Source organism: Myxine glutinosa, chromosome 1 (assembly GCF_964187855.1).
Source record: "Myxine glutinosa chromosome 1, kmMyxGlut1.1, whole genome shotgun sequence".
Lineage (NCBI taxonomy): Eukaryota > Metazoa > Chordata > Myxini > Myxiniformes > Myxinidae > Myxine > Myxine glutinosa.
In genome coordinates, this window is record NC_136261.1 from 287,700,906 (window position 1) to 287,718,172 (window position 17,267).

The 17,267-nt window shown below is 41.7% G+C and overlaps 1 protein-coding gene across 3 annotated transcripts in view; it reads right to left on the bottom strand.

The window, feature by feature from the left end:
• The window catches only part of LOC137438712 (neuronal cell adhesion molecule), a 509,305-nt gene that overhangs the window by 458,578 nt on the left and 33,460 nt on the right, over positions 1-17,267 (bottom strand). The window lies entirely within an intron of this gene.

Below are 17,267 nucleotides of genomic sequence, written 5' to 3' on the forward strand. Positions count from 1 at the left end.
GCGACGAAGGGCTGGCGTCCGGCCATAAAAACATTGCCTCAAACAGGGAACCAAGATTGTCATGGGGACCGCAAGGCTAACCTCCGCTCTAGCGGGGGAAAATGGCCTTTAAAAACGATCATTCATTCATTCATTCATCCACTGATAGGTCGGATCTGGATTCGGACCTGAACCAAAATGTAATCGCCTTGTTCGTGTCGCCTAAACAACTCATCCACCAAGTTTTCTCAAAACTCGTCCACAACTTTTTGAGATATCCTGCTGAGAAACAAAGAGACAGACATGGGTGTACACACAACCTCCATCCACCTTCGGCGACTTAGATAACAAAACAAGCACTTCATGTTGCAAAAAAGACAGGTTGTAGGAACAAGCAAAACACCATTATGGTCCCAAATTCTGGTTTTTACCCTCAATTTTGAGTTGGGGCTACCAGTAGCATCATAACTATATATTATGTAATCATATTAGAGTAAAGTTTCTCTGGAAATAGGCTCGGTTTTCTCTCAGGTAACATTGGAACTATAAAGTTTATGAGAATTAGTGAGCAAGCCTGGTTTTTAACATAATCTTGTCTACCAATAGTGGCAATCGAATCTTAGTGGGAGACCTCTCGGCATGCTTGAAAAGTAAAAAACAAAGCCTTTTCATCCAACTTCTTCCTTTACAATCAAGTACAATTCTGTAGATGACTGAATGCTCCAAGATATCACATCAGCCATTGAAATCCCTGATATTCGCGAGTTGCTCCATACATTTGCATTGTAAAACTCCACCTCCTCTCAAAACAAGAAATGTGCAAGGTTCATATTGTGGCCTTTTTCCTGCAGGCATTTTCACACCTTCACTTGTCACTAATATACTAATTTCTCAATGTTGTAGCCCATATGTTATTTGTTTATTGCTCTGATACAATACACTGAGATGTATTATGGAAATAATTAATTAAAAAATTATAATTAGGTGGAGGATTGTTGTTTTTCCTCACTAATTTCCCAACTCGTCTACCCACAATTGGTTTGACAAATGTTTTGCACCAAAACACTTCAACTCGTAAAAAGAAAAATTTGTTCAAATACATATATATATATTTATATATATACACACACGTATTGTAGCAAACAGCTCAACTAATGTCGAGCACGTTGTGGCGGGATATTAAAGTCCCGCAATGTACCAAACGGTTTTAATTCCTGTCGAAACATTCTGAATTGTGGTCATATAAGCTCACGCGCATGGCTGAGGAGACACAAGAACCTTAAAGCATTTAATAATCCAAATGGGTTTATTCCCAAACAAATAACAAGGGAAAATGAATTCAACAATCATTATACGTATAAAATGTGGTAAACAAGGAGGTAAAATAAATCCTATAAAATCTAAGGTGCCTCTCCAGTCACAAACACAAACGGGGTTAGGGACACAACCGGGTGACTTATCTCTGGTGGCAGTGGGGGGTGTGAGCATGGGCACCGAGATGGTGTTGAGGAGGGGGGCAGGGGATGAGAAGACAGCAGGACAACTAAAAGGTGATGAGGATTTTGTTAAAATTCTACAAATACTGTTTATTCTACGTACCAGGAGAGAGAAGATCGACTCCTGACGAACTCTTCCTATAGACCGATCGGATAAGGACGATCGTGCCCCCTTCGCCGATAGGCGGCGATCTTGCGTCCGCCATTACTGGGAGGCATCCCGATCCAAACTTAACTCCAGCTGGCTGCGCCAGCACAACTATCATCGCGATCGTACATGAAAAGTGTCCGTGATAGTCGTTCTCAAGTGTTTCTCTATACGTGTGGAGCGGTCATGGTCCCCCTGGCACCTGAAGGCACACGATACAAACCCCGTTTTCGGCGATATCGCCAGGCGCCGTAGGCGCACGGCCATGCCGCCCTGAAGGCACCTGGCACCTGGGGGTACCCGGTTTACACTTCCACCTGCACCAAACCTATTTTGTTAGCAACTGCGTACCCTATGCTACGCGATGCCGAGCCCCCTTCCACCTTAGCCCCGAGTTTCTCGACCACTACGATAACGACTCCTCTGACTGACCCGACTAGGTGCCCGTCCCTTCATCGACTCCTCCATACGGCCAGGTCTTGGCGGCCGTACCACAGCTGCCCCGCATGGATTCTTCCCTCAGAGTCCACCTCCGCCCGGGCCGGCCACCTCTGGCAACTACGGCTAGGCTCCGAGTGGCCGCTGCCGAGCCCCAAGTTCCTTGATCACTCGGGTCGCGGCTCGTCTGGCAGACCCGACTGGGCCTCCGTCCCTTCGCGCGGGCCGCCTCACCGGCTCCTTATCGCTACATCGACTCTTCCATACGGCCAGGTCACGGCGGGTGTATCACTACCGCCCCGCATGGATTCTTCCCTCAGAGTCCACCTCTGTGCGGGCCGCCACACCGGCTCCTCACCGGTCGTATAGCTCGGTGGACCAGTCGTAACGTCCACGATTCCATCTTCTCTGATGAATCTAACAAACAAATATATTTTGTATCGATATTCTTTCAGCAAAGTGAACTGAGACCGGTAACTGTATGTAATCTGAACGCTGGAGAGCAAGCCGAATGAAGCGAACGCCTCCCAACTATGGCGGCGTCTATAGAGGGTGCCCGTCCATTGAACTCTCCGTCGGATCGGTCTATATAAACGTGCGGCTCTGAAGTAACATGGCAGCGTGTGCAAAGGGACTGAGAAACAGGTGTAGCGGCCGCTTCCGTGTTACAGATTCGGCGCGCACTCTTCACACATAAACGTGTGACTGAGAAAGACGTGCAGTGGCCGCTTCCGTTTTGCAGAATCCAATATTTTTTCAAAATGGGCGCCATGTACTGTTTAGATTTTGATGATTTGCATGTGATATGATTCAACGGATGTTTATATGAATCGTGTAAAATAAAAAAAAGCCTTCAATTTCTGATATTTTGCCTTTTCATTTGGGCCTCCCAATTGAAGCCCCGCCCATAGGGCGGGTACCGTTACTCGTACTCATAATTACGCTCAAATTCAGGTTTAAGAATAATTACGTTTTAAATACAAACAAAATGCATTTGCTCATTATATACAAGATGTTCATTTGTTCATTATTCAAGACTATATAAAAGACATGAAAAAAAATATTCAAACCAGACAGAAATTGAACCCACAATCGACAGCTTGGGAGTCTGATGCTTTATCCATTATTCCATTGGGCCAGCATGGTAGATTGGTGTAATAATATTTTGAAGAGTTATAAAGTGTGTATGTATTTTTATATATATATATATATATATATATATATATATATATATATATATATATATATAGATATATATATATATATATATATATATATATAATTTTAAAGCAAAAACTATAGCACTTAGGTGGAATTTGTTTCGAAAGCCATTAACTCGACCCATTGGCCGATGTATATTCCAAGTTTCAGCTAGTTTAAATTTATAGTCCAAGAGATATGAGTGCCAACACATTTTGAGCGGATGGACGGACGGACGGACGGACGGACAGACAGACAGACAGACACCAACATGATTGAGGGTTTTCTAAATAAAACTTAAGAATGTGGAAACAGACATTTCTGAAATTTGGAACATATTACCTCGATGTACAAAGCATTTACTTCTGAAATTTGCAGCCGATTTCGTCCAGTTGAAGCTGAGAAACGTAATTTCAGTCACCATGTTAAAGCTGCATACAGAGAAACGATCCCTTCTATAAAGGGAGGGGCGCTTTGCTCCTCCCTTTGATTACAGATGCAGACATTCACAAGTAACACATGCATAGGAATCCCAATGCTACATGACCCAAGGAGCCACAAGACTGGTTACATCGCTACTGGTGAGTCACCAATGGGTCAAATGGCCTCATTTCCTTGTTTGAAGTCAGTTTCGTGATTTTCAGATGTACAAACACATCTTTCAGACGAAACTGACTTCAAATAAGGAAATGAGGCCATTTGACCCATCGTTGCTGTGGTGCACTCTTCAGTTAACTTTTGCTGCAGCTTTAAACATAAATCTTCTTAATGGTTTACTGAAGTCAAAATAACCCGATCTTGATCGAGTCATCAATCTTGGGTGGGGTACTCATCGCTATATGGGCAAAATCTATATAGTGGTTCCAGCACGGATTGTGCATAAAAAACATTGAAATCATACAAATAATTACAAGTGTTTGTGCGTTTGTTTGTTACTCTTTCACAGCCGAACCGTAGTACATCGAGGCCCACATTTTGGGTGTATAGGTACTTTGGGTGTAAATATGGGCAAGGTTTGAAGCTACTGCACGTTGATCTAGAAGACCGTTTTGAGGCCACCAAAGGCTGCTATAAAGTGTACCTTGGAATATTGAGTCAGGCAGTGCTGCCCCCATCCAGCAGGCAAAAGGTAACCACCATGAGACCAATAACTCCATAGCTTTTCAATGCCAAACGCATCCCGAAACGACCGCCTCCTTATAAATATAATCTTGCAACTAGAACGTCACTCGGGAGAGCGCACACCTCCGTCAGGGTGAACAGCTTATGTTTGTATCCCACTGATAGGTCCGATCTGGATTCGGACCTGAACCAAAATCGAATCGGCTTTGATGACCAACTTGTCCACCAAGTTTATTCATAACTCGTCCATAACTTTTTTAAATATCATGTCATATATTGCTTTTCGCCATATCTCTCAATGGTGAAGAATCACGTAAAAATCAAATAACTCTCGTATACGAATCCATGTTCAGATCTTCACCAAAATCCAATCGATTCATTCTTGTCAGAAACCCAACCGGTCCAGAAAGTTTCGTGCAAATCCGTCCATAACCTTTTGAGATAACGTGCTATGTATCGGTTTTACCCGATCACTCAATGGTGAAGAAACGCTTCAAAAATTAAATAATTCTCACATCGAAATCCATATTGAGATCTTCACCAAAATCGAATTATGTTGTCCTTGTCACATACACTACCTCTCTGCCAAATTTCGTCCGAATGCGTCCACAACTTTTTGAGATATCTTGTGCACAGACAGACAGATAAATGAAAAATCGGTCAGAAACCGAGGACTTGCCAGAATGTACTTTTTATCGGCCATTTTGGACAAATATAGCAGCTGAACAACGTGACCAATGACGTCATCATTATTTGTTTTCTAAACTAATTTATTCCTTGATGATGCTCAAGGAATTTCATCTTGATCGGATGAAGTTTTGTACTTGTCTAATTATGACGTCATAATGGAGGCACCTATGACATCATCATTAGCATCTTTTATTCCCCATGGAGAGTTATTTACAATGAGCCATGTCTCAATTTTTTCTATTCAGCACTTTCGGAGATATAGAGGTGCAAAGTTTTCGGTTTTTCCAAAATCGCGGCCGAACCACGTGACCGATGACGTCGTCATTGTTCTTTTTTTTCTCCTCTAGTTTATGCCGTCATGTCGCTCAAGACATTGCATCTTGATCGGATGAAGTTTTGTACTTGTCGAATTATCAAATTATGACGTCATAATGGAGGCCTTGGGCCGAGAGAGTTAAAAATTGGGCACAGTCTATTCCAGGGAAAGACAAATATGTGTGTAAAGTTTGGCGATTCTACGTGCAACAGTGTAGATGTAGTGCTGCGCAAAGGCAGACAGACCGACAAACAGACAGACAAACAAACCAACTGATCAACGTACTTGCCGGAAGCTTTTCCGGCAAGTAACAAACAGACAAACCAACCAACCAACGTACTTGCCGGAATCTTTTCCGGCAAGTAACAAACAAACAGACAGACAGACAGGGGTGAAAACATAACCTCCATCCACCTTCGGTGGTGGAGGTAAACATTTTTTTAAAGTTGGATACTTTTTTCATGGGAAGCGCCAGTTACACCCCTCTGTCCTCCACCCCCTCCTCGAGTATTTCATTTTGGTAATTACAAATCACGAAAATATTTTGACATCTCTTCAAAGTTACGGCAGCGTTAAAAAGATGGTACATAATGCAGTAAATTCAATTGATGGTACATAATGCAGTAAATTGTCCTTTTATGCCATGACTTGCTCTTACGAAAAATGATAAATGGTGTGAAAGCGTTTAGCTACCATTAACATTAAGTACATACTGAAAATTGCTTTCCGCATATTGCAAGTTTACACTTCTGACTCCATTATCCAATGAGGAGAATGTGTCAATATGTTGGATTATATAGTTGGAGGCTCATGGATTGCCAATTCCAAGCTTAAAGCCCTGAATGAAGGATAAATGTAAAATTCTTTGACTTGCAAATCAACTGATCCAATTAAAATGTTGATGTTGTTCAATGCTTGATGTGAAAGATACATCAGCCCATCAGCCTATGAGTGTGATGGTAGATGCACCTGGGATTTGTGGTTACAATGCTGGCTGCATAAATTTGGGAAGGTCAATCCATGTTATGCAAAAACAATTATTTGATGTGCAAACAAAGCTGGGGGAGAATATGCTCTATTGGTGTTAACGCAAGAAGTTGCAGGAATGCTGGGGAAGATGCACAATGTCAGGAGACAACATATATGAGGAGGTTAATGCAGTGTATAATCCAGATGTGCCACATTAATATTGCTCACGATCAATAGATAATAAGCTCCCATTCCACCTATGATTCCAGAGAATCAAACATGCAATCATTGTCGAGCACACAGTATATCACTGCAAAATTTATTATAACACGTTGGGCATATTATATCAGTAACAAGATGGAGCATTTTGTGAAGTCAACAGGCCAGTCAACAATGCAAAGCAACACCAAGGTATTCAGATTACACTAACTCTCAGAAATAATATGGACTCACTCAATCACTAACTGACACACAGCACTGTTACAATAATTCCACCATTAGATGGAAGAGCCGAAACAACTTCAGATCCCTGCAACCTGGTTAACTTCAGTTTGAATCAGTCATCATTACATTCATACATGCACTTCAGGTGACTTCTATTTACAGAGTAATTCAAATTTACAAGAATGTTCGCACACAGAAAATTTGCACTTTGACATTTCACAAAGCCCTACTGCCCTGCCTGTCTGCTGAAGCTATTTCTACTGATACCAAATTTGGCTGATCACACTTATTTTTGACCTCCTCCCCCAAATGTCACTAACCAAGGTGGTATTTCAATAACAGAGCAGAGCCAGGCTCAAGGCCATGCATTTTTGTGGATGACAGGTGACACATGGCTTGCCTTGAGACCGTTGGCCTCATAAAACCACAGTGACCAACAGCAGCCATGACGTTCCCACTGAACTGAAGATCACATTCCACAGCAAACTTTGATCGAGAGCCTGCCAAAGGCAATGTACTTAAAATTTTAGCCGCACAATGTCATTGATAAATCCCAATGTCTGGAGATATATATATATATATATACATACACTACATAACCAAAAGTATGTGGACGACCGAACATCGAACATCTCATTCCAAAATCAAGGGCATTAATATGGAGTTGGTCCCCTCTTTGCTGCTGCAACAGCCTCCACTCTTCTGGGAAGGTTTCCACTAGAAGTTGGAACATTGTTGCAGGGATTTGCTTCCATTCAGCCACAAGAGCATTAGTGAGGTCGGGCACTGATGTTGGGCGATTAGGCCTGGCTCACAGTAGGCATTCCAATTCATCCCAAAGGTGTTCGATGGGGTTGAGATCAGGGCTCTGTGCAGGCCAGTCAAGTTCTTCCACACCGATCTTGACAAACCATTTCTGTATGGACCTTGCTTTGTGCACAGGAACGGGCCTTGCCCAAACTGTTGCCGCAAATGTGGAAGCACACAATCGTCTAGAATGCCATTGTATGCTGCAGCGTTAAGATTTCCCTTCACTGGAACTAAGAGGCCGAGCCCGAACCATGAAAAACAGCCCCAGATCATTATTCCTCCTCCACCAAACTTTACAGTTGGCACTATGCATTAGGGCAGGTGGCGTTCTCCTGGCATCGCCATACTCATATTCGTCCGTCGGACTGCCAGTTGGTGAAGCATGATTCATCACTCCAGAGAACACGTTTCCACTGCTCCAGAATCCAATGGTGGCGAGCTTTACACCACTCCAGCCGATGCTTGGCATTGCACATGGTGATCTTAGGCTTGTGTGTGGCTGCTTGGCCATGGAAACCCATTTCATGAAGCTCCCGACGAACAGTTGTTGTGCTGACATTGCTTCCAGAGGCAGGTTGGAACTCGGTAGTGAGTGCTGCAATCGAGGACAGACTATTTTTACGTGCTACGCACTTCAGCACTTGGCGGTCCCGTTCTGTGAGCTTGTGTGGCCTACCACTTCATGGCTGAGCTGTTGTTGCTCATAGATGTTTCCACTTCGCAATATCAGCACTTATATTTGAGCAGGGCAGCTCTAGCAGGGCGGAAATTTGATGCACTGACTTGTTGGAAAGGTGGCATCCTATGACGGTGCCACGTTGTAAGTCACTGAGCTCTTCAGTACGGCCCATTCTACTGCCAATATTTGTCTATGGAGATTGCATGGCTGTGTGCTTGATTAATATATATACCTGTCAGCAATGGGTGTGGCTGAAACAGCCACATCCACTAATTAGAAGGTGTGTCGCATAGTTTTGGTCATGTAGTGTATATTTATACAGTGTATATACAGTGCCAATTGGAGGCTGTGGAACATTCTGGAAGCTTTTCGGGTCTGATAAAAAACCCCGCCCAACGCATTTTCGCCCCTCTCGCTTCGCCGATGCCCCTCTCGCTTTACCGACGCCCCTCTCGCTTCACCGATGCCCCTCTCGCTTCGCCGACGACCCTCTGACTTTGCTGACGCCCTTTGTCTCTTCACAGACCTGCAAGTGTTGATCTCGCTCTGATCCGGCCGCCTTCTCTGACCTGCAAGCGAACTCGCTCTCTTGGCGTTGACCTCTCCCACGATTCTGCTCGATGGCTTGTCCAAAGTGCTGGTTCATCTTTCCTGGGCAGCAATTCATCCGAGCTGAAACTCGTCCAACCTGCGCTTCAACCTATCGTTCGCGCTGTTTTCGAGTCGGCGGTTCGTCTTTCGGACCTTACTTTACCCAGGCTGAATGTCCGGATCAAGGATCGAACTACGCACTGAGCACACCAAGCGGCCACCCTCAAATCAATCCCTGCACGTACATCGGTATGAGAATTAACCGGTGTGTGTGATTCCCCCGTGTGTGAGTGTGTGTAGGCGACTGTTAGGTTTAATTAGGTAAGGAATTGATAAGGTTGCATCTTCGTCTCTTTTTCTCTGTGCCTTCTAAATAAAAGGCTGTACATTTTTGTTGTTACTTTCAAACCTGTTCGGATACGTCTTTTCTCCTTTGGCCTAGCATCATCGGAGACCGAATTTGACTAGAATCAGGCCCGACAATCACGCAAGATAACGCTGCTTTCCGCACCGTGCAGATCGCTCGGCACGAAATAAGGTGTGTGGAAAGCGAGGGTTTAACCCTCGATTTCTCCGACTGCGCGTCTTGAAGGTATTTGGGATTCTTTGACCAGCAAACACTTTGGCGCATTGTTGGGAGGTTGACGGTTAAAGTTGCTTTAGCAACCCTTCGATCACGAGCTTAGTCACGGTTGGCGGCCTGCGTGGACCCAGAGTTTGAGGGGGAGCGGGGTAATGAACTCCCCTTAGTACGTCGACAAACCCGGGATCCGCAACAATATATATATATATATATATATATAATCAACGACATAATAGCATGACGAGTGCTGTCCCGATCTCCTCTGGACCGAAGCGTCACCTCCGTCCAGGAGGCCTCAGCCCGGCCACTCCATCGACAGACAGACATTTCATTATTTGGTCCCCATTGGCTACACATTAAGCAGGGCCCCCATTCCAGATTTCGGGCTTATTTACCCTCTTTTGAAGGCGCCTTTTTTATAATAAAAAAGGTTTTAAAAATCAAACATTTAAACAGCTTTGGACGTGCACCTTGACCCCATGGCCAAGGCACACCATCCATCAAGACTGTCCCATTGGCATACACATGCACCTCAGCACAAAGGCTGAAGCACATGGTCAATCAAAATACATGCATCCTGACCCCAAAAGTCCAGAATGCATGGTCATATAATTGGACCCCTCATCTATTGGAGTGAGTCCTCATGACTTCAACACAGTTCCAGCCCCTTATGAAGGCACCTCCTTTATAATAAAAAGGTTTAAAAAATCAAACATTTAAACAGTTTTGGACATGCACCTTGACCCCACGGCCAAGGCACACCGTCCATCAAGACTGTCCCATTGGAATACACATGCAGCTCAACCCAAAGGCTGAAGCACATGGTCAATCAAAACACATGCATCCTGACCCCAAAGGCCCAGAATGCACGTTCATACAATTGGACCCCTCCTCAATCGGAGTGAGTCCCCATGACTTCAACACCATGCCGTTCTCATCAGGACGGCATACTGCAAAAAAGTCGAACCAATGAGGACCAAACTCGTCAATTAAGTGAAGCAAGGCACCTCTTTGCTTTAATGATGAGCACCAGCCACGGATTACGTCTCACACAATAAAAACCGCATAACCCGCAAGGAACCAGCAGCCTGTCTGCCACCAAGACAATCGTTCCCGCCAGTGCCAACCAAAACCAGGGGGTGCGGTGGGATTGGCAGAGATAATAATCAACAACATAACAGCATGACGAGCGCTGCCCCGATCTCCGGTGGACAGAAGTCCTAGATCAGAGCGTCATCTCAGTCCCAGAGGCCTCAGCCTGTCCACTCTGTTGTCAGAGATTTCATTCTTTGGTCCCCATTGGCTAAACATCAAGCATAGCCGCCAATCCAGATTTTGGGCTTATTTGCCCTCATCAGGACGGCATACTGAAAAAAAAATCTGACGAGTTTGGTCCTCATTGGTTAGATTTTTTTGCAGTATGCCGTGGAACCATGGGTCTCTGGAAGGTTGACGGTTAAAGTTGCTTTGGCAACCCGTCGATCACGAGCTTAGTCGCGGTCGGCGGCCTGCGTGGACCCAGAGTTTGAGGGGGAGTGGGGTAATGAACTTCCCTTAGTACGTCGACAAATCCGGGTTCCCCAACATGAAAAAAAAAAAAATATATATATATATATATATATATATATATATATATATATATATATATATACATACATATATATATATATACATAATCAACGACATAATAGCGTGACGAGTGCTGTCCCGATCTCCTGTGGACCGAAGTGTCACCTCCGTCCAGTAGGCCTCAGCCCGGCCACTCTGTCGACAGACAAACATTTCATTATTTGGTCCCCAATGGCTAAACATCAAGCAGAGCCCCCAATCCAGATTTCGGGCTTATTTACCCTCTTTTGAAGGCGCCTTTTTTATAATAAAAAAGGTTTTAAAAAATCAAACATTTAAACAGCTTTGGACGTGCACCTTGACCCCACGGCCAAGGCACACCGTCCATCGAGACTGTCCCAGTGTCCCATTGGCATACACATCGATCACGATTTAATACATATTCCCCATGACCGTGAGTCTACTTAACTAAGTCTACGTAATAGAGTAGATTTTGTAGGAAGTTCTTCTGCTGAACTTGGGGACGACTAAGAAGAAGACCTTTGTTGGTCGAAAGCTTGTCGAGAATTAAAGATCGACCGTCCTGAAGCTACGTCCGCGTCTGATTTAATCTCCAGATTATATATATATATGTATATGTATATATATGGGTATATGCATATACTGTATATATATATACATATGCATATATGGGTATATGTATATGCTGTATACATATGTATGTAATATGTATGTATGAGCAAAGCGAAGGATGCCAGTAAAGAAGGGGGAAAAACACCTCCAAGGACCTTTTGAAAAAGAGAAAAAAATTCTTCCCCAAACTGTTTCCAGTAAAAATAAAATGTTGAATGAAAATGCAGGTGTTTGGTTCCAATATAGCAGACTTTGTAAGTAAGGGTCATCAGAGAACAGATGTGTCCTGCACTTTGAACAGAAGTAAAACAGGTGCACTTTCTCCAAAGCAGCTTGTATTATTGCAAAATGCACAATCGCATGACCTGGTTAATCTAAACTGCAGCATGTGGCATATTTCCCAGGATAACCTAACCACCTGAGCTCATTGATTCATTGTTGAAATAATTAACATCAGGCTGGCCTTTATTACTTGCATGCTTATCATAAAGATAACAAATTCCCTTCTCTGTAAGAATAATTTCCTATATATCATTACGTACGTACCAATGTGTATGTTAACCTAAACACTCTAATAAAACAGCTGAAAAATACATAATTTTTTTTGTAACTCCAGTACGGCATTTTGGTTTTGTGGAATATCTCTTGGTGTTTTTGTTTTTTGTTGATAACATCATAATGTGACTAAAACAATGGTCATACTTAATTAAGTAGAATCTCATTAAAACTGAGTCTGTTAAACTTTTGATAAAATAAGTCAGGACTTTTAAACAAATGAATAAATAAACCCCCAAAAAAGTAATGATCAAAACTTGACTCCTATATGTATGGTATATGAGAGATGTTTGTCTGTCTGTCTAGTCTGTATCACCATTTTTCTCAGAGATAGCTAAACGGGTCTTTGTCAAACTTTCAGAGGTTCATCCGTGAGTACCGCGGAGTCTTTTAACCAGTTTTTTAAAATTTGATTTATAAAATTGTTCTGTTGTGCCTAAGTAGTGCCTAAGCACTACAGAAGTGCCTTTGTAGCAAAGTGAAAGGTTATATTAAATGATCCCCGACACCATTCCGTCGTAGCTGTACGGAAGTATTTTCGGCCCCCAACAACAAAAAAAACATTAAAAAAATAAAATTCTACAAAATGCCAACAAGTTCTGAAGAGCACCAGGGAATATAGAGTACACCTCCTAGTTACTGATAAACAAGACCAATAATATAATAACACAAACTTTCTGAAATCCTTTTATAGATGTTTCCACAGAAACCTAGGGCTATTTGGTATACACTTCTGCAGTCAATAATTTGTGAAAATGAAAAATGTTGGAAATATATCACTGATCAGGAAGGATTCAGGTTGTGGAGGAGGTTGAACAACAACTCCCGGCCACTCCTCTCCCACCCTTTTTCAGGACAAACAAAAAACATCATTAAGCTTAATTATAAAATTCCAAATTCTTATTAAATTTTATAATTTGCAATGCATGATCCAGATGTGGCTTTTAGTGCAGAAATTAGACAAATTATCGTTATTGACAGAAAGCTCAACTAGGTCATCCACATCAACAAGATGACTCCAAAAGTGGGCACTTTGTAATAAGTTATTAACATTCTAACTCCTCAAAATGTCTCCATCATTTGTGATGCTGAGATCAGGTATATGATGCAGTGCTCACTGCTCACCCAGATGGGAACATCTAAATAAACATGAAGGAATGAACTCAAGTTAATCAAAAATGTTTTATTTATGTAAATAGTCATGTTAATGTTAATATAATTCTTGCTCGCCACATCAATTGACTGAAAGTTGGAAATTATGGCATACCTACTCAAGCAAGAGAAATGAATGGCTCAGTACAAATGGTAGTCTCATAGTGCTGGCCAAATGATTGGCTATACCTGCTCTCATTGGATATCAAGGACGCTTCCATTTCCATCTGAAAGGTATCAGTCTTCTGGTTCTGGATCCAGGGCTTCCACATGTGCACTTACTTCACTTCTGCAGAGCATCGGATTTACCAGCTGGATTATTTAGTGTTTGCTGTTTTTACCATTATTGTGTTTACTGCTATCCATGCTTCCTATATTTGTTTCAATTCCAGTTGTTTATGAGTACGGTATTACTCACTTGCTTCTTCTTTGGGTTATTTTTTCCACCTCCATCTTTGCATGCTACCCATCTACTTGACCACAGAACTATTTGTTTAAACATTGTCAATATCTTTACTTTTCACTTTTGTGTTCTATACCCATCATATGTTCTGTTGTGTTAATAGACTAGACGGATTTATGGAAAAAAGGCCATGCATAAGCTTCTAGGTGCATTTTTGGGTAAAAGTAGGGAACCTCACTTTTTAACATAATTAGGGTATGCTGAATTCGATTAACCCGGTTCCCAAGCCGAATTTTGAGTTTTTGACCTCTAAATTAGCATAAACAAAATGGCCGCCAAATTGCCATTTTTTGGACACATTCTTGGGACAAGCATTGAAATATCATGTATATACATGCAGCTCTATGTTGTAATCGAATCTAATCTAATTTATCTGGTAATCTATCTGATCTTCATTCCAGTGCAGCCCACAGTTTTATTATACACTGGGTGTGACACCACCTCCTATTTTGCAAATCACACCAAACGAACATCATGGAAAGTCTTCAAAGAGCACCATAAACTGCTGAAGAACTTGGGCATTGGTGAACTCACAGAGGAGACAATCAAATCTGCAGAAGCGTTCGTCTGCAGAATATATAATGTGCACAGAACAACCTCTGTTGATTCAGCACGACATATGTTGTTCTCCAAGACGGGTAAACCAGAAGCAATGTCACCGACAAGTGATGCTCTTCATTTCCATTTGATGCGAGTACACTATCAAGCCATGGTATGGAGAAATGCTCATTGTGCCATACCTGACCTTCCTGCACCTGTGGAAATGGGATGGAAACGTGGTGATTCAGGACGAGAGCCTCTTCTGATGAGTCCAATCCCAGAAAGTTTCCTCGAGATGATTTGTTGTGCATGCCAGAAGCAATGCAAGACTCGACGCTGCAAATGTCGCTATTCAGAGTTGAGGTGCACATCAATGGGTGTCTGTCAGCAACAGAATGATGATCAGACCCCTTCTATGAATTTGATGTAGTTTGGCAAAACAACATGTGTGACATTCCTGAATGTTTGTGCTTCATGGCCATGTATACTTCATTTTAGAATAAATGGTTGTATGAAACATTGTCTTATTAAAACCATTTCCCATTTTATAGTGTCCAATTTCAATATCAGTTTGAATGTCTCTTTCAATATGTCACCAACCATGATATAGATGAGACAGATTTATGAAAAAAGGCCATGTATAATCTTTTAGGTGCATTTTGGGGTAAAAGTTGTAAAGTTAAAGTAAAAGAGCTACATGTATATACATGATATATAAATGCTTGTTCAAAGAAATTGTCCAAAAATGGCAATTTGGTGGCCATTATGTTTATGCCAATTAGAAGGTCAAAAACCCAAGATTCGGCTTGGGAACCGGGTTAGTCGAATTCCGCATACCCTAATTATATTAAAAAGTGAGGTTCACAACTTTTACCCAAACATGCACCTAACATTCACATTTCTCAGAAATCCGTCTAGTGACTCTAGTCTATAATAATTTATGTTCCACACTGTTGGTTGCTTCCCTCACCTCTATCTTCACTTCCTGCATCACCCTAGGATACAATTTCTCAAGATAACTCCTATAATGCAATTGGGAATCTTTTATGGCCTCAGGCTATGTCTCTATAACTTTGTTATAAAAACGTTTTTACCCAACATCTTTCATATATATTTCAAACAAAGGGGAATACATACTCCTGTATGTGTGTTGTTTTTATTTTTATTTTTGGATTGGGGAATTTATTTTTTAATTTTTACCCCATCCCATTGCCTGGCATGATTGTTTGTTTTCACTGTAACTTTGTTGTGAAAACGATTTTATACATAATCTTTCATATGTGCTTCGAATGAAGGGTAATACATATTCATGTATGTGTGTTTTGGGTTTTTTCATTTCAGGATCGGGGGAATTATTTTTTTAAATTACACCCCTAGAATGCATTCGTGGGCCTTTTTGGACCCAGGCCCAACATGATTTTTGTATCTCGATAACTTTGTTATAAAAACGTTTTTACCCATTATCTTTCATATATGCTTTGAGTACAGGGTAATACATATTCCTCTGTGTGTTTTGGGTGAGGTGGGGGTTTGGGGGGGGGGGGGGTTCAGGATGGGGAGGATTTTTTTTTTTTTACCCCATCACATTGCCTGGCATGATTGTTTCACTGCAACTTTGTTATAAAAACGATTTTACACATTATCTTTCATATACACTTTGAATGAAGGGTAATACATATTCCTGGCCGCTCACTTATACATGAATACAGGTCACAATTTTAAACCGATCTTCATGAAACTTCACCAAATGGTAGAGTTTGTGGTCCGACAAAATCCTATTATTTTATGTCAAAATGTCAAAAGGTCAACATAGGCCAAAGGTCAACCACTTTTTCTCGGATTTATAAAATCCTCAATTTTCATCCGATTGACATGAAATTTTAAGAGGATTTGCATATCTGGCCACTGAATTCAACCACCAATTATATTGTAGGTCAACATAGGGCAACAACATATTTTAGAGATTTTGCAAATATCATGCTATGCCAAAAATATTTCTTGTTTGTCTGTGTGTTTGTCTATGAACAAGATATCTCAAAAAGTTTTGGACGGATTCTGACAAAATATGGCGGAGAGGTAGTGTATGTGACAAGGACGAAATGATTAGATTTTGGTGAAGATCAGGATCCGGATCCAGCTAGTAGAATTTTTTAATGATTCTTTACCATTGGGAGATGAGGCCAAAACCGATATAATGCAGGATATCTCACAAAAAGTTGTGGACGAGTTATGACTAAACTTGGTGGACGAGTTGGATAGGTGATAAGAACTAGTCGATTAGATTTTGGTTCAGGTCCCAATCCAGATCCGGCATATCTGTGAGATACAAAACAAAGTGGTGAGCCTGGCAGAGGTATGCGCTCTACCGAGTGCCCTTCCAGTTTCTTCTATTATCTATACCAAAGAAATCAATTGGGAAAAAAACATTCATATAAAAAATATGAAAAAAAAAAAACTTTTCAAATAACTTTTGGTCATGTCAACTTTTCATATAAAAACCTGTTATAATATTATCGTCAACTCCTCCCCAACCCCACTCCTTCACCTTTCTTTGTCCTTTTTTCTCAAATGTCTTTCTCATCTCGCCCCCCCCCCCCCCCTCCACCCTCCTTCATGTTCACTCAAAAACATTTCAATCCTTACTTTTCCATTCCGCTATATGTGTATGTGATAATGGTAGTGCTATGATAACTTATTTACTGTTATTCATCAAATTACTGTATATCCATAATTTGAAGTGTTCTCACCATGCCCACTCCCATTTCCACTTCTCCCTTTCTGTTTGGTAAATAGGTCCATTAATAATATTTGATGGGCTGCCATGATATCCTCAAGGTATGTGTACTCATCACCTCTGAACCTTCTATCCTATATTTAAAATATAGGCCCA